The sequence below is a fragment of the Ixodes scapularis genome, unplaced genomic scaffold (genome assembly GCF_016920785.2).
Source record: "Ixodes scapularis isolate PalLabHiFi unplaced genomic scaffold, ASM1692078v2 PGA_scaffold11__112_contigs__length_91849675, whole genome shotgun sequence".
NCBI classification, from domain to species: Eukaryota; Metazoa; Arthropoda; class Arachnida; order Ixodida; family Ixodidae; genus Ixodes; species Ixodes scapularis.
This window is the reverse complement of record NW_024609837.1, coordinates 586,447-604,528: the sequence shown is the minus strand read 5'-3', so window position 1 is coordinate 604,528 and position 18,082 is coordinate 586,447. Positions and strand designations below refer to the sequence as shown.

At 45.5% G+C, this 18,082-nt stretch overlaps 1 non-coding gene across 1 annotated transcript in view; it reads right to left on the bottom strand.

Moving 5' to 3' along the window:
* The window catches only part of LOC8030620, a 136,184-nt gene that overhangs the window by 113,499 nt on the left and 4,603 nt on the right, over window positions 1-18,082 (bottom strand). The window contains exons 2-14 of the transcript XR_005716023.3: window positions 15,190-16,589; window positions 15,059-15,125; window positions 11,549-11,611; window positions 11,399-11,446; window positions 6,453-6,506; window positions 4,456-4,518; window positions 4,306-4,365; window positions 2,191-2,244; window positions 1,150-1,212; window positions 998-1,057; window positions 860-913; window positions 728-787; window positions 608-658 (exon numbers count right to left, since the gene is read on the bottom strand). This is a non-coding gene — a transcript (uncharacterized LOC8030620). The remainder of the gene's footprint in view (window positions 1-607; window positions 659-727; window positions 788-859; window positions 914-997; window positions 1,058-1,149; window positions 1,213-2,190; window positions 2,245-4,305; window positions 4,366-4,455; window positions 4,519-6,452; window positions 6,507-11,398; window positions 11,447-11,548; window positions 11,612-15,058; window positions 15,126-15,189; window positions 16,590-18,082) is intronic.

Genomic DNA, 18,082 nt, shown 5'->3' with positions numbered 1-18,082 from the left:
CCTAAAAAAATACACTGAAATGTAGAAAGGCTACCGATTTCGCAATAATTGGAAAATCGGTTTAAAATGAAGGCCATCTTAATTTTTCTTCTACTTTTCCCAGATCGAGGCTCATATAATCTGTCCCATCAGGCCCTTCAAAAATGCTTCGCAATATTTTCGTATTTTTGAATTTACAGAGCGCTAAATATACGTAATTGCTGTAACGGGAGAAGAGAAAGATAGGACGTTGCCCATTTCAAACAAGGGCAAGAAATGGGTCTAAAAATGTAGGAAGTCTGTGAAGAGAAAGCATTGTGATGGGAGTTTGTGAGAAATACAAATTCATACAAAAGGTTACAGCTGAGTTTGAAACCCAAGTTCCAAACAACCGAAACTCATCCCCGACATTCCCACTGGACCAGCAAACGTAGAGACGGGGGCTCTACGCCTCAAAAGCAATCCAGGAACGAGGTCACCCGCAGTCTCGGCTGCGACCCAACTCGGCATAAAATGGCGTACACGAGCGATCCCTTCACCACAATGGGCGTGAAGGCTGAATCTCAAGGCCATAAAAAAACACATCTAAATTGGAGAAAATCAAATAAAAGGAAGCGTGGCTACGTACCTGTCTCTGCGGGAAGCACCGGATCGTCGGCTTCCGTCGGATCTTGAGGCTCTGCGCACCAAAGGTGGTTCCAACATTCAGAATGGCACCTGGCCGTGAAATGACACGGAGACAACAGACCAATCTTGCCGGCCACTGCTGCGTTGCCACGTTGCTGGGCCTCTTGGGAAACCTGCGGCTCTGCAAAGGATGAGGTGGAATTCAACCTGTTGCCGGCGATTGAATGTCAAAATTGCTAATCTAATGAAGTACCTGGATTTGTGTGGAACGTAACCTTTGTCACGTCCATGCGACCTGGTGGTTCACCTGGAGGGGAAAACAATACGACACGAGCCGTCGCATTATGACTAAATGTTCCCATTACAGAAAGAAATGTCATCGAGAAGATACCTTCCGTCAGAGCTGGCACTGGGTTCCCAGGTTCCCGAACCTCCTCGTAATATTCTGGCTCTGGGAGTGAACAAGAAACCGAGATAAATTTGAATAAAGGTAATGCTAAGGCACAGAGTAAAAAAAAAACAACCACCAACTTTAGGACAGACCTGATTTGACGGACAGAAGATGGCAGCTAGGCTCTTCGTCCTGTTCGACATATTCGGGTGGCTCTGCAAACGCAGGGACGGCACAGCAACACATTAGCTTATGCTAAAACACCGTGGAAACTATACTACCGTATTAAGAGATCCTAAAAGGAGGCTTAGCTTGAGATGCCACGAGACGTGTGGCTTCTGCCAAGATACGAAGGGAGGAGGCCCTAAGCTTAACAGCCACGAGACATACCTCCTGAAGGCGCTTGCTCTTTGCTAACAAGAAGTTCAAGAATGGTCCCAAGGAACGCTTTAGGTTACGCCGAAATGTAAAGAGATAAAGCTAGAACAAACTGTGCTATACTTTTCCCCACATCAAGAAATACCGTGAAATGTGCCAAGGAAGAGGGCAACTCTGCTCAATCCTTTATAGATCTGCGGTTACAAATATCTTGGGAACAGCCAGCTTTACAAGCTTTTTTTTTGTTTTTTTTTCTTGTACTGTGTATAGAAAGATAGTTGGTGCAATAATCACACAAATTACTAGCTATTGTGGAGATGAATTGGAAACATAGAGATCACATTTTTCTTAATTATATACAATGGAAGCATTAAATATACTGCCTTGCATGAAGACAGGTCTACATTATTAATGCCTAGGGTTTTCAGAATGAGATTAGAAATTAGGAATGCTACTAGTATAATTGATGCTACTAACCCTGATTCGGCCAAATTAAAAAAAAAAACTCTTTGTGCCATAACTTGATATGTTGAGGCTTTCTGCGAGCACATTTCTGAAAATGAGACTGGCAGTTTTCCATCTGTTTGTAAATTATTCTGGCTCCTGAAGCTATAATGTCGTTGGATGGCAACAACGATCTGGTTTAAAACAAGAGCCGTCTGACTGCAAACTTCTCAGACCCTCCCGCTGCATGTTGTCTGTGGTCCTTCCATTGCACCGTAGAAATCTCGCATGTTGGCTGTCCTTTTCATCTTCCGTTTTAACTTAAAGAAGCTACAACGCCCTGCATGCAAACTGGTCATCTGGCAACACACCCGTCTTGATAGTCGCAGCTGCCATCGTGCCATTGCCGCTGGAACCGTCCACCCCTGGAAGAGAAGATGCCAAGAGGCGACAATCAATAAAAAGTTACGCACTGGAGATTATGGTGTCATTAAAGGAGCACTCCTGCCATTCTTTGAGCTACCTCAACCACGGCACGGCTGTCGGGGTAGCTCAAAACGTTACTGGTTGTAGGAGGCTTTGTCCACGGCACGGAGCCTCCTACAACCAATAACGTCGACCCATCAGACTGCCGTCCACACGAGATGCCAGTCCCGTGTTCGCCGAAACAGTTCCGCACTGCCGGGTGGCAAAACACGCGAAATATAATCGATCGAGCAGAAAAATATATACCGTGTTTACTCGCATAATGAACGCACGCCCCAAAACGGGTACCAATATTTGGACTTCTTTTTTTTCCTCCTCATGTAATGAACGGACTTTCAATTCTCAACTAAACGAGTCTCAAAGTGCGTCCACTTCAGCTAGGCACCAGTGGCGTAAATCACGGGGGGTTCCAGGTTTGAGGATTTAGTCGGTTGCCGTCCTTTATTTATTTTCTGGGTCCTTTGCAAATCTCCGTGTCTGGATTTCCTAATTTACAGAAAGCTTTAAGCTGAGGGGAAAATCTTATGTATCCTGTCCCCACGGGAACCTCCTCGGTGCAAACTTCCGTCGCGTCTTGCGGCTCTGCACACACAAGTGGTTCCAAAGTTTAGAATGGCACCCAGCCATGAAACACCACAGAGAGAACAGACCAATCTTAAGAACCACCGCTGCACCATCGTGTCCTTGGATCGCTTCGGACGTCTGTGCCTCTAAAGAAAAAGATCACATTCTATGTATTGGCAGCGACTGAACGCCACGATTGCCAGGTTAATGGAGTACATGCCTCCATTCAAGTGTATTGTGACCTCTGCCTTATTCATGTAATCTGGCAATTCAGGTACGAGGTAAGAAAAAGAAATTATGGGAGACACGACATTCAGGTGGCACAATCTTACCGTAAAACACCAAAGGAGTGCCCGCCCCACTTTCGCCAAAAATTGGGTTAATCTAGAGGTCGGCGCTCGTCCGGTCAAATCGGGCACTTAACGTACGAGGTGTGATCTAAACGTTCCGGGACCGATTCTGTAGCGTGGAAAAAGAGGGCAGCACACAGATGAGTGCGCAGCAGTCCGAGGCAGGGACCTTTCTGCATCATTATGCCAAAGGGTGTCGCTCTGGGAACGTCTGAAACTGCGCTACACGAGTTTGTTCGACCACATGCACAAACACAATCGCAATCTCTCCGTAGACTGCAGGCCAAAGCGAGAGCAAACACCTATTTTACTTCAAACTCGACAAATGTATTTGAATGTATTTCTTTCGCTTTTTTATTCCTCCGGGCGAATCAGTTTTTTGAAGCAAGATTGTTCTTTTACATCTTGTATGTATTACCACTCCTGTAAAGGCCCTGTAAAGTGCCGACAGTAGCAATAAATAAAAAAAATCTAAGACAGAGACTCGTGAAGAAATTATTTAGAAGGCTAATGTCAAAAAGCAGCGAGGTGTGCGAGGTGTTTTGAGTGTCACTCGCGCCACAGGAATGGCAGAATGTCGCCAAAGTCAAGGAGAGGTCGAATAAGGTTGCCCTACCGCTCTTGGACTGCCAGCAATGTTCTGCCATTCCTGAAGCGTGTGTGCCACTTAAAACACTTTGCGAAATTCGCCGCTTTTTGTCGCAAGTGTGCCGAATCATTTCAAAGGTTATTTGTTGAGTTTGATGCAGAACTGATGTTTGCTCTGGTTTGCAGTCCAAGGTGAAATCACCATTGTGATTGTGTACATGGTCACAAATCTTGTGTCCAAAGCTCCAAACGTTCACAGAGCGACGCCCTTTGGTATAAGGAAACACGAGGGTCCTTCTTTCAACTGCTGCGTGAGCAACACTGTGCTGCCCTCTTTTCTTACGCTACAAAATCAGTCCTGGAACTTTATGATCACACCTCGTATAAATTGCAAGATTCCCGAATTTGAGAAATGTTCATAGCGGGCTTTTACATCAAGTGGGTGGTTTCGGCGTTATTTTACGGTAGGTACAAAAAGAAGCGTTATTGGCAACCCACCTTTGGTAAGAGCAGGCACTCGGCTGTGAGGTTTCCAATCTACCCCAAAGAGATCCAGCTCTGCGAGCATAAAAGAAAGCAGTATTCTTTTTAACAAAAATTAATAAAATCCAAAATGCTCTAAAAAGGGGCATAAATTCAATGACAGACCCGACTTCACGGACGCAAGATGGCTGCCGGGCTCTTTGTCCTCTTCGACATAATCTGGTGGCTCTGCAAGCGGAGCAACAAGACACCGAACTTGTAGCTCGCATTAAAACGCAATGGAAACACTCCTAGGGTACGCTAAGAGATGGCCTAGCTCAAGATGTCTGGCTTATGCCAAGGAGGGGCTTCTCTCATCCCGTCTTCAACGCAAGTCTCCAACCTTCGACGACACTTGGGCGCGTCGTGCACCTCGAGCATGCATGGAAGCAGACAAAGCACGGCAGAGGCATGGAGCACGTGCTGAAGGCTGAGCAAGAGACGTGCCCTTCTCACTCTATCCGTGACCATAACGAAAATGGAGCCCGAAGGGGGCGTTTTAGGTCATGCCGGAAAGAACGCAAGAAAAGCTAGAGAACTTGGAAGGGTCATGCTCCTAGGTCACTTACATTTAGCACTTTCTCTTTTGGTCTTTGTGCTACTTAGCCTCCCGTATGACATTCTCTTTAAAAAAATCCTCGAAGGAGGCGAAGCAAAAGATGGCCCGAACCCCTTGAATAGGCTCCGCCCCTCTCTGCAGGGCTACGGCACATCAGCAGTTGCGGCGTACATGGAATGGTGTACTTGAGTACATTAGTTTCAAGTATACAACTAGATAAAAACAAAGGGTATAAACCAACATTAGGTGGCACAATACAACAATCGCACAAACTATTTGAACTACAGAAGACTGGAATTATTTACAACACCAGGGAGCCACCAACTTCGTTTAAATTATCAGAAATTCATCTCAATATAATTTGAGATAAAACTATGGCTCGACGTACGAATGGCTACACGTACAAAGCAGATATTTGATGATCTTTTTTAAATGCATGACCCCAGTTTATTTGTTCCTCAAATATGTTTATCGTGGACTGTTCAGGGAGCCCATGACAACTTAAAAAGAGAATCAAGTTTGTTCATCGGGAGAAAAAGTTGTCCAATGTGAACCTTTAAGCGAGGGAGACACGAGCGATGAAAAAGGCCACCGTTTTCATAGCTCCTGGTCCCCTGGTTGAGGCCCGTTGAGTGCGCTTCTCAACGAGCCCCAGTGCACTGAAGCTGCCCAGAAGCAACACCCGTGGAAGCAAGCTCCGCCCGTGTTGCCTCTTTGCAGTGCACCGGTCCTTGGAAAGAAGCGCATTCAACGGGGCCGCCAGAACAAAAAGTATGATTTGCACAAAAATGCCGTTTGAATTAGGCACCTTATGAACGATGAATGATGAAAATTTCATCATTATTGTCCAGCTCGCTTGCCCCTTTGCATTTAATTGCATTCTAATTATAACCTTATGAACACAGTAAAAACATAACGGGACAACCAAAAATGCTTATATTTGTTGGAATAAAGCAACAGTGTGAAATATCAAAGCTTGGATTATTGCGAGCCTACTGTATGACATACAAAGATGGGACACTAACTGTAACACACAAGCATCCGTTGAAATATTTATCATTCATGCATAAGGTAAAGACTTGTTTCTTCAAAACTCAGTGACCAAGGACTGCAAGTACTCATGTCCAAGTGTTTTTACAAAGCCCTATAAAAAAATTCAGCTCTCAAAACGTTAAGCTATTGGGAGACACAATTTGTGTGAATCCTCACCCTTCTAGAAACAGTGACTAGCGGTTTTTCATCCGAGCGTAAATGAATATAGATATTCTCAAGCTATAATAGTGTCCAATCGTAAAAAATTCGAGCTAGCAAACTGGAGCCATGCAAGTGCAGAAATCAAGGCCGCCAATGCACTGGATCGCTTCTCGTAGGACGAGGAACTTCTCAAAATTACTTCCCGTTTCCCAGGCCGATGAAGAGAGGCCTACATGTGGGTGCAACAGTCCGTCCTATTTGGGTCCGATTTAATCGCATAAACCTCTAATGTTGGCAGCCCTTTTGACGCCACGTTTTCACCCGACATGAGCTGCCACACAGTGTGCAAAGTGCTCGTGCAGCAACGAACCTGTCTTGATGGTGTTGGCTGAAATGGTACTCTCACCACTGGATCCACCCCAGCCTGCAAAGAGAGATGCCAAAAGGCTTGGTGAACACGCAGGGACCCGCTGGAAATTAAGATGCTGTTAGGGGCCAGATGTGAGCACAGAAGTGCTCTGCCACCAGTGTTGGCTAGAGTTCATCTAAAGCATACTGTTTACGTTAAGTACAAAGTAAATGGGAGCTTATGCGCCTCAAGTATGCTAGCAAGTAAGCAGAGTGCAACATACTTGTATATACGTATGTATCTTTCATTTCAAACCCAAAAAAGGGTCTGGGGCAAAAGAAGACGAGTGGTCTTCTGACGAGGCTCCAGCCCCATTTTCACAACACCCGGAGGCGACACAGGAACATAAGCAGAATCAATATACACAGATAGGGCAATTTTAAAATCCACAACAACACACAACTGTCAACTTCGTACTAACTGCAGATCATGAGTGATTTAGTATATATCCTACAATCCTTTTTTTAAAATGAAAAAACGAAATGTGCGCTTGGGCCATTTCTGCTCTGTTTGGGTCTTTGTTTAGTAGATCTGGTACGAGATATGTAAGGTGCTGTGTACCGTAATTAGTTTGAACCCTGGGGTTCGTATACTGTGCACTTCTAAGACTGTAATTTGCCGAGGTTTGATCGAAGATATAAAGAAAGGGCGCTTCGTTTTGTCTAGTTTTATTAAAAATAAATATAGATAATCTGAGGAGCCGGATTTGATCTATATTTAATATTTTACACTTTTGAAATGCTGGGAATGAGTGTTCGTACCTTTTAAGGTTCTCAATAAATCAAACAGCCTTCTTTTGCAAAATAAAGAGTTTTTCCTTATTTGTTTGTGTAGTGGTTCCCCATACTAACATAGAGTACTGTAAGCGTGATTAGACCAGCGAATAATATAATTGCAGTTTCACCCTTTTTGGTAGTAATTGTCGGAATTAGTTTAATATTCCTATTGCTCTCGCAATATCAACCCTCATTTTTTCTATGTGTACAGTCCAACTGAGTGTTTCTTCAAACCATACAGCAAGAAACTTGCGATATTTAACGCCTTCAATTTTTTTCCCCGTCAAAAAAGATGTTCAATGTACGCGAAATAGGTTTGTTTTTTGATCTGAACAACACATATTTTGTTTTACTAGTGTTAAGATTAAGCTGGTTGCGCTTTAGCCACAATGATAATTTACACAGTCAACTATTTGCAAATTCCTCGAGCTCATCCAGATTTCCACTAGAAAAAAAAGACATTGGTATCATCGGCATATAAAATAATATCACGCGATTCAGGTATATTCCCAATATCTTTTATATAAATTAGAAATAATAGAGGCCCCAGTATGGAACCTTGCGGAACGCCATATATTATCGGTGCGAGTTGAGATTGAAATCCATTAAGTATCGTATATTGAGAACGCGAATATAAATAGTTGCAAATTAATTCTAGTGTATTACCTCTAATTCCGTACGCCGATAGTTTCTCCAGTAAAATTTCATGTTTTATTGAATCAAACGCGTTTCTGAAATCCAGGAAAATCCCAATGGTATAAGCGTGGTTTTCTATATTAGTAATTATTTTATCTTCGATATATATTAGGGCTGATTCGGTTGATTTCCCTTTCTGAAAACCAAACTGTTTGTCAGTTATAACATTATTAATAGTAAAAAACCTGTAAAATCTTGAATTGTTTTTTCTACAACCTTGGAAAAAAGTGGAAGTACAGCCTGTAATTATTAAGCTACTCATATGTGCCTCCCTCGTGAATAACACTGACTTTAGCAATTTTCATTTTTTCTGGGAATATACAAGAAGCCAATATTTTATTTTATTACAAAGATCAACAATTCAATTCAATAATTAACGAGGTTAGTGCTATTAAAGCACCAACTCCGTTACTGCTTTAATAGCGGTAACCTTGATATCATCAACACCACTTGCGCAGTTATTTTTTAGGGACATAAGTATGTTGCGAACTTCTGTTTCATCTGTTGGTTCTAAAAATATTGAGCTTAATACCGGAACAGATGAGAAATGGCTATCATATACGGCCACTGATTCCCATGCACCAGATGACAGAAAATGTGTATTAAATTTATCTGCCAATAAAGCTTGCGCATATAGAGTACCATCTATTTTAAGTTCTTCGGGGATGAAAACCGGATTTACTGACATTAATTTTCTCATAGTATTCGACAGCTTAGCTGGGTCTTTATAAATTTCAGAGAACATAGATTTATAAAAGTTTATCTTCGCCTTTTTAATGTCGAGGGAAAGTTTGTTTCTGCATTTTTTATATTCCACAAGTAAACTCTTATTTTTAGTTTCGATAAACGTTGGAAACATCTGATCACGTGCTTCGATTCGGTTGTTGAAGTAGACTACCACAAATACAATGTACTTTCAAAGTAACTTTTTAATGCAATCTTCCGTCATGCCAATATATTCCCATAGATTCTTTTGCACTGGTACGGATTACTCCAAGGACAATCACGGGTGCATCAGTCATTTTCAGAAACGGCGGGGGACACTAAATAAAGTCGAGCGGCCACATACTACAGCTGTTTCACTCTCCCTGACAAACTATTTAACACAATCAACTCATAAGGCCCTTGTACCTGTCTTGTAGCTGCTGCGACTTTAGCGAGAGAAATGAACAGACAACACCTTAAAGGGACAATGAAGGCAATTTCACACATCTTTTTGGCGATTGAACTGGTTTCCAGGCACGTTTCATGTCACGCTGCCCAAATTTCAGCCGAAACCTGCGCTTCTATGCCGCGCAAATCAATTAAACAGTCGCGGTAATAATCGTACCGGGATCGACTGGAGCGACGCCCCGAGAGTTGCGGGAGAAGCCAGGAGAAGCGGAGCTCACGTGATCGATTCGGGGCCAAGAAGCGCGACGTCACAAGAGACGCGTCAGCGATTGGTTGAAACGAGAAACGTGCCCTCGGTCACGTTTTGGTTCGCAATCTTTTAGGAATACTGTTCTAATTTCCACTTGAATAACCATGAAAAGTATAAATCGGACCGAAAATGATTACTAAACGGTAAATAAAGCAGCATAATTGTTTTTTGCTTTGCTACGCTGGACGCGAAGCGGGCAACGAACAACTATGGGCAAACAAATTAAAATAAAAAAGAACACGGTACTGGAAGGATTCTGCAAAATGGTAGTCTTAGATGGCTGTTCCAACGGTCGACTGAAGACCAGTATTCGTTCGGGCGACACTAGTTTTGTGTTCTTTGACGACGAAAAAAGGACGTCCGCGGAGAAACCGGATCCCGGAACGGCGGGATCGCTGCCGCTTTCCCCTCCGCGTCTCCCCCGCGTCCGTCCTTCGGCATGCGGGCCGCTGGTTGCCGGCCGGGCGGTCTCCGTCGGGTGATGGCAGAGGCCGCCACACAGGTACTCCCGTTCCGTTGGTGTTCGGTCACTGAACGGAAGCTCGAACTCGCTCGCGAAAGCGGCATTGCCGTCGATGTTGACAGATTCGGCGCAACGACCGCGCCACCGCGCTGCTATAACCCACCGCGGTAACCAGACTCTCGATCTCCTAAATGCTACCGATACCGACTATTCACACCTGACGTCACTCCCCACGTCACCTCCGTTTTCGGAGGCCCAGAAACGAGAACGGAGATTGTTCAGTTTCGGTTTCTTTACTTCTTTCGTAGGCACAAAAATACGCGTCACAAATGTCTACAAAAAATTGGGCAGCATGCTATGTTCTCAAGAAGCATAAAAACACCATTTAAAAAAATTAAATAAAATCGTCTTCATTGTCCCTTTAAGGGGGGACACTGGCTAAAGGTTGAACTTTTGAGCTACTCAAGTGATGTGAATGAAATTTGCAGGGGAGATTTAGCTTCAGATGTAGGTGTACTGTGCAAACTTTCAGCTCTCTAGGACAAATTTACATACCTGCATAAGATGATGTGTCACTCTTTATTAAGAAATTTATGATATGCAAATGAAGCTATTAAGCATCATTTTGACTGCTCGAGTGTAAAGGGGGGGATGTGGGACCTTGGGCTATCTAGTTTTAATAACTTAAACAAATATTTCAGGAAGAGTTATTACCTCAAAATATGAGATGCATATCCGTCCTATGTCAATTTTTGAAAATTTAGTTTTTTATCACTGAGGACTTCAACTCGAAACAAAATAAAGTAGATAGCCCAATTCCCCAGTAAATTTCAGTTCAGAAACACCTTGGTTGTGGTATCAAAATACTTTCACCTTCGAACAAAAAATTCCTTCGCATGAAGTTTGCAGCAAAAAGTGGAACTGAGAAAAATGCATTCAAACACTGAACTCGTTTACTTTGCTACTGCCTCACAACATGTTGAAAATATTTTATATCAACGTAACTATTTGGCGTATGGTTACCAAATTTGGTGTAAGGGTGTGTAATTAGTTCCTAAACCGGAAAACCTCAAAATTGAAAAATAAATTTAAAAAAAAAATTCTATTTAGGCCCATGTCCCCCCTTAAAAGATAACAGCGCATGAAATAAAATGAAAGCACACGTACATACTCAGAGAATGTACATCGAGTAAACTACAAGTTTTCTGAACCTTCTTGAGGTAGTACTTGAAAGGGATACTGAATCGAAACTTTATATATACAGGAAACGTCAATAGGTCCGAATTGGATCAGTTAAACCTGTAAATGATAACTGCATGCCTGTATTTTGAGCAGGTGGCTATATTTTTTTTCTTCTAAACTTCTTCAACTGCTTCAGGTTGAAGCAGAGAGATGAGCTCCGAAGTTTGCTTTCCATACCGCTTCAAGTACTATGTGCTTAAAGTACTTCCCAATACTGCCTGCCACCCTTATCGATGAAAAGCAGCTGGGTATCTTTGCCCTCAAACTATGGGCCACAGGGGCCAAAGACGTAAAAGTGAAAACTTGCCCGGTCCATCGTCTGGCAGTATGCTTTCTTGCACTTCATCCTGCACACCTGAGACAAAACATTCAAAACATGATGAATCATGCATGAACAAAATATACATATATAATGATAGAGTAAACAAGTTGCTGCTAGAACCAGCCTGCATCTCACCTGACAGATGGCCCACAAAACTGTCATTTCCAGAGTTCTTTTCAGAAGTCTCCACGTCAAAACCTTGCAAGTTACGAAAAAGAAAAAAGCTTCGAGTTAAAGCAAAAAATGGTGGGCTAAGGCAACAAGCAATGGCTATATAATTACAGCCTTTCTCTCTCAAAAAAAAGGTTAGTTTAAACAGTTTGATAATGCATTGATATCACATTACGCCAACAAAGCAAAAAAAAAATGGATTGGGGTTTTGACGAGTTTTTTGCCAAAAGATGTTTCCCAGTGGCTGGGTTTTGTTTCCAAAGGAATCGTTTAAAGAAGGGGTCAATGCAAAATATATTTTTTAAATATTTGGTGGAAGCACATACAGCGATTGCAAGCTGTTCAAGTGTAGAAGAATTGAATGAAAAGATATTGAAGGCAAAAGTTGTCACCTTTCATACGGTTTCACTGTGCGCAGCCACTTCTACGACATTTCGGCTTTTTCAGATTCAGAACCGGCGGCACTTTACAGAGCTTCTCCGTCGAATGTAAGCTCTCATTCTCTGAATTACACGACCGAAGTTACCATCTTGCGCGTATCATGTGCACAGAGCTTCTAATTACTTTAAGAACGAGTCAAATACAATTAGAAATTTTAAAAAAATCAAATAAGATCGCCAGTCAAAGAAAACACAAAAATATACGTATTGAAAGCATTGATAAAACTTTGTCTCCGAGCGACAGCAAATTTGCTCGCTTTCCTTCAGAGACGCCTCACGTGTGGAGCAAAGTTCGAAGGAGTCTCAGCTATCAGCTGTGCAGATTTCTTTGGCCGGCACTTTACAATTGTTTCGCGTACGAACCAAATCGCTCTCAAACACCGGTCCACGGAGACATGGAACGCACTTCCCGACAAATAGTTCTTAAACCGCTTCGGGCGCACTTTGGCCGTGGCATGCTCCGACGGACGCGGAACTGGCCCCGAAGTTTATGAGTCTTGCTGCGGTCTGCCAACGTGACAAAGCGTGGGCTTGCATTCTGTGAATTTGGCGTCAGCTTTGGTGGACTGCGAAGCACTGGCCAGATGTTTACGCTTCACGTCCCCACCCTTTTGGTTGCACTTGAAAAGAGTGTCGTGCAGACACTCCATGCAATGCAGACGACACGGAATCCGCACTGCACCAATGGTGTCGCTCCGCCTTCAAAACTCGACGACAGGAACAGAGGGACACACGGACGGAGGACAAATTTCTGAGGTTTAGTTCAGTCGGAACAGGAGGTATTCCCACGACGTCAATCTGCCGTTTTTGTTGTCGGATGCCAGCCTGAGCAGACTTGTAAGCCGAGAAACGGAGAGAGGAGCGGACGAGACCGCAGGAACGCAGAGCTCCGCTTTTAATGGTTAGTGGGTATACCTAGTTCCGAATCTACCCACCAATCGTTCCAAACTGAGCTCAGCCTTCCAACGTCCCCACCTGCTCTCGTCTCCTCCAGTTTCTGGGCGCACAAGCTTCGTCAACTACACAGGTGAGGATGTCACGTCCTTAAAGGGCGACTTCGGTCCATAGTTTCGATCTTGGGATTAAGACTGTTTTTAGCGCAGTCAGCGTCCCTGAATTACAAGGTGCACTTTTTTTCTCGGTATTCCGCGTAGTTTTAAAGATATCGACGCCTTAAAGTTTTGTTTGGGGCGCAGTCGACAAAACCAAAACTAGCCGCTCGAGGCCCCAACGACACCGGAAATCGGCCGCTAGACGGACGTGACGTCATGGCCGTTCTCGTTCATTGAGTATGCGGTCCAAGCGGCAGCTACTTCAGTTGCGCTGGTTGTTTAAAGATAAAAGGTAAGCTTTCTTTTAATTCCATATACCGGGTAGATATCCAGCATAAGTAGCCAGAGTTGGTGCGTATACCCAAAAGCTAGCAACTGGAAGAGAGTGAACTCGTTCGGTGCCGGTGGAGGACGGCAATCTCACTACCCCTCCGCTTGGACTACGGTAGTGGTCGTGGCGTACGCCAAAATCGATACCGTAGTCGTTTATTTCGCTAAAACGGCAGAAGTAACTTTCTGCGGCAAAATATCCCGATGGTTTGTCGTTTTTTGAACGAGCGGTGGACGTGCGTGTGGCAGGCGTTGATTAACTTTGTACCCGGGGTCTGTCGCCGTGCGCTCGTCCGTACTTGTCTCTAGGCCTTTCGCTTTCGCAATGGGGGTCAGTCCCAGACACGAAGCTTGGGGGCTCTCCAGCGTGGGCCACGGCCTCCAGACGCGCGTGTGCTGGGCTGTATACGTTTGTTTTTTTGTGTTTTCTTTTTCCTCAGGTACATAAAAAGCAAATTTGTAAGCTACGACACTGTAATTTACCACATAAATGTGTCTAGGTGGTGCATCTAATTTGTGAAAATATCGAAGAAAAAGCTTGCCACACTCAAAAGCTAGAAAAAAAAAAACAAAGAAAAAACACTCGTGAGTGGAGCTAGTTAGTGGTTGCAGTCTACATGCCCACCATTCCCCATTCAACGGACCGCGGATGCTCCACGTTCAACACGGCACTTAACAATGACTGCTTTATTGATCTGGATACTTTTATCGTGTTTACCTTTTATGCGCAACATGTCCCTAAAAGATGCGAAGTTCATTCCTAAGTTGACTGCATGTTTTACCTTACATCTTCACTGTGATTCGGCTGGAATCATCCCTTTCACTAATTTCATGCAGGACGTATATCGACAACCCACAAATGTTGCTTTTTTTTTTATCTCTGCCTCCTTTCTCCGTATAGTATAAATAAAGCATTTGATCTTGAATCTCTGCACGAAGGTCGTATGCCGAGTTCCAAACTGAGCAAGCTTCTTCTTCTTTTATTTTTCATTCAGCAGACACATTGTTTTGTGAAGACATCGAAGACGACGATAGCTGGATCCATCTGCACACGAGCCACTGCCACCTGCTGACGAACTTCGCAGGAAGAGTGCTTCTGTCTGACACCACAATGCGCGCGGGTGCGCACAGAGTTGCTCGCTAAAACGAGCCTTGGTGCCCTCGTAAGCAAAAAGACAAAAGGCTATACCGAAGCTACATGGGCTACAGATAAAAGCAACGGCTAAACACGACAAGCACCAGCCGAAGTAGCGGCGGTAACATGTCAAAGAAGCGCACTTCACGCTGCTCGACCGCGCAACGGGTAAGCCCGTCCAGACTGGGGAAAAGAAAGAGAACGACCACGACGTCGCGGCCCAAGGTTGCTCGAGCGATCGATGACCCCCTGGCAGCCCACTAAGGAGCGGCCGCTCGCGGCGGGTCGCATTTTTGTCATCGCGATTAGTTGGGAATGCGACGTCCCCTTGATCTAATATTGGAGTTGGGGTTGTATTTTGTGCGACTAAAGCGATACCAGCAACTTATTTCCTTTTGAATTTTGGCCAAAGGTGCCCTTTAAAAGGCTCAACTTCAGCCAGACAAGTTGGAGCGGGAAATGTTTCTCGCAAGAACCTCGTACCAGGCAGCAGCCAGTCAGAGAAGAGGGTCCATACCATTGTTCTCCTCTTCCCTGCTGGTCCTCCTTGAGGCTATCTGGAACTGATCCGGGCCAAAGTCCCCCTGAAAACAAATAAACTTTTAGCCTTTCCACTCTGCTGGAAATGGAAGACCAATGAAGCTGTACTCTGTCACACGTGACGCCGAACGGGTCCTCCACGAATTCCCTCCAGAAGCTGGCCGTCGCACCCGGGAACTGTTCAGCCGGCGTGGCGGCCCGTCGTCGCCGGGCCTCGCGCTTGCGCTTGGCTTCCCTGGCACGATCCTCGTCCGTTTTGTTGGCCCGCCGGCGCCGTTCATATTGCCGGTTCTGTTCTCGGCGGCGTTCCAGGCGGGCAATCTTCTCTTCTTTCGCGAGAAATTCGGAATTACACGACGCAGTGGAATTCGAGGCCATAGCCGCTTGGCGGCGTTTGTTGCGCTGCCATTCAAGCTGCTGCACACGCCGCCGCTCCTTGCGCTCCTCCTCTTCTTGCTCCGAATAAAGGCGACGCGGCCGACCCATCGCGAGTCCAAAGGGCAACCGATAAGAGCCCCAACGCGATCTCGCCGTCACGGGACACAGGACGCACACGATTAGTAGGTGAGACAATGACGTTTCATTCTAGTAGGGCCACTCCAATCACGGGGCGTGCTCGATGTCCCAAACGCAGGCGGCCACTGACGCTGGTGAAGAAGGTGAAGCTGCGTGACGGCACAATGGACCGGCAAGCCTCCATTGCCGACAGCATTGGGGGAGAGACGGCACGGAACACAATGGACGACTCTCCTCGTCGTATGAGACTGAGGATAACAGTGAACTGGCTCGAGTCTTGTGTCGACACGCCGCTTGTACGCGGACACGATAGTGGGGGAACTGGCCCTTAACAGCTTCGCCGTAAAAAATTGCAAACGACCACGCAAACAGGATTGCGATCGACAGCCAACAGCGGGAGCTGTTGCGTGGTCGCAAGATGTGCGTTAGATTAAATACCCTCTGCCGACGCGCTTTAGGGTAATCGCTTGAAGAGCTCCACTCCTAGTAGTATAGTTGTAGATGCGCTTTCGCGCGGTGTTTTTACAAAATGTGCTCTCTGCCAAGAAAATCAGAGCGTGACGTGCTTCTAATGTGGTGGTCGCCGCAGCAAAGGGAATGACGTCTGGATCCCGCCACCTCCACTAATTTACGTCCGTCCCGTCCTCCCGGATACTGTCGTCTGGAGATCGTTGTTGACGCTTTCTGTTTTCCTTTTCCTTGCAAACACGGGGGTCTTGACACCTTCTGCACTAACACACTGCCTGTCATGCGTGATACTCAAGGTCCTGCGTCTTTTCCTGTTGTTGTGCCGCTGCAACTCTCAGTAGACTCTGCTCGGCTTGACGTGCTTGCCCTTCCCGCTCCACGGATGGAGTGAATCTTGCGTGGTCTGGCCGTGTCCGGGGAAGGACCGATCTATCGGTGCCCAGGGCTGCGCTTTTTCTTTGTAGGCGCGTCGAAGAACCTTTGGGAATGCCAAAGTGGTAGCAACTGCCGTTTCAGGGCTGCTTCTGTGTGGGGGGTGGCGAGGGAGGAAGGGAGAGAGGGGGAAGCGGGGATGTTAGCGTGTCTCGCCATAAACGACGCAGCTGCGCGAGAGGCGACGGAAATGGGGAGAAGATCCCACCGTGAAAACGAGTTATTAGCCTACGTACGTCACTCCCGAAAAACGTGAGACTGCAACGTAAGGGCCGAAGAGCGAAGTACGAGGTGGGATCAGAAAGTTCCGGGACCGATTTTGTAGCGTAAAAAAAGAAAGCAGCACAGTGATGAGCGCTCAGCAGTCGAAGGAAGGGACCTCCGTGTCTCGTTGTACCAAAGGGCGCCGCTCTGTGAACGTTTGGAGGTGTGTTTCACGCGTTTTCATGACCACGTGCATGGGCACAATGGCGATTTTACTATAGACGACAAACCAGAGCGAGAGCAAAGATCAATTTTGTGTCCAATTCAACAAATATAAAGCAGAGACCTTCGATATGATTCAGCAGGCTTCCGTAAAAAAGCTTCCGTAAAAAAGCAGTGAAGTTCGAAAAGCTTTTTAAGTGGCACTCGCGCTTCAGGAACGGCAGAGCATCGCTGGAAGACGGAGAGTGGTAGGGCAACTTTATCCGACCTCTCCTTGACTTCGGCGACGTTCTGCCTTTCTTGAGGCGCGAATGCCACTCAAAACACCTCGCACACCTCACTTTTTTTTTACGCGAGTCTTCTCAATCATTTTAGAGGTCTCTGCGTTATGTTTTGCTGAGCTTGACGTAAATTGATCTTCGGTCTCGCCTTAATTTGCAGTGTATGGAAAGATCGCCATCAGGCTTGTGCATGTGGTCAGCAAACTAGTGTAGCCCAGCTCCAAATGTTCACAGAAGACACCCTTTGGTGTAACCAAACACGAAGGTTCTTTACTTTGACTGTTGCACGCGCATCACTGTACTGCCCTTCCTTTTTGCTACAAAATCAGTCCCGGAACTTTTTGATCAGCCCTCGTATGCGAAGAAACACGAGAAGTCAAAACGATGCGAGAGAATGCAAACTCCGTCGGCCGTTACATTGTCTACGAAAAGAACATCCCCGGTTGCAAGGCGCGTCGTAAACGAAGGATCTAAAGCACCGCGCATCAAACGCTGCAGACCAACAGAAGTGAAGGCCATCCATGCAGCCTTAAAAGGGCACCGACATACCAAAATCATTATTTTTCATTATCTGAAGCGATTGAAAACGATGCGATTGAAAACGATGCCTTAAGATTACTCTCGAAATTCGAAACTTGGGAATTCAGAATTTGTGAAGTTAAAAAACAATCCCCAGGCGAAAATCAGTCCACTTCCCACTGGAAGTGGACTACTTTTCGCCTGGGTATCTCAATGCTCAATATGAAGTTCCCGCACAACCTGTGCCAGCGTAGCGACATCAAATATTGAGCCGTCCTGCGAGTCGAGTTTCTGCGATGCCTCCGAAGTGTCCTGTTCGTCGGTGTCTTGGGAACAACCGGCTGCGAGCAGACGGCGCT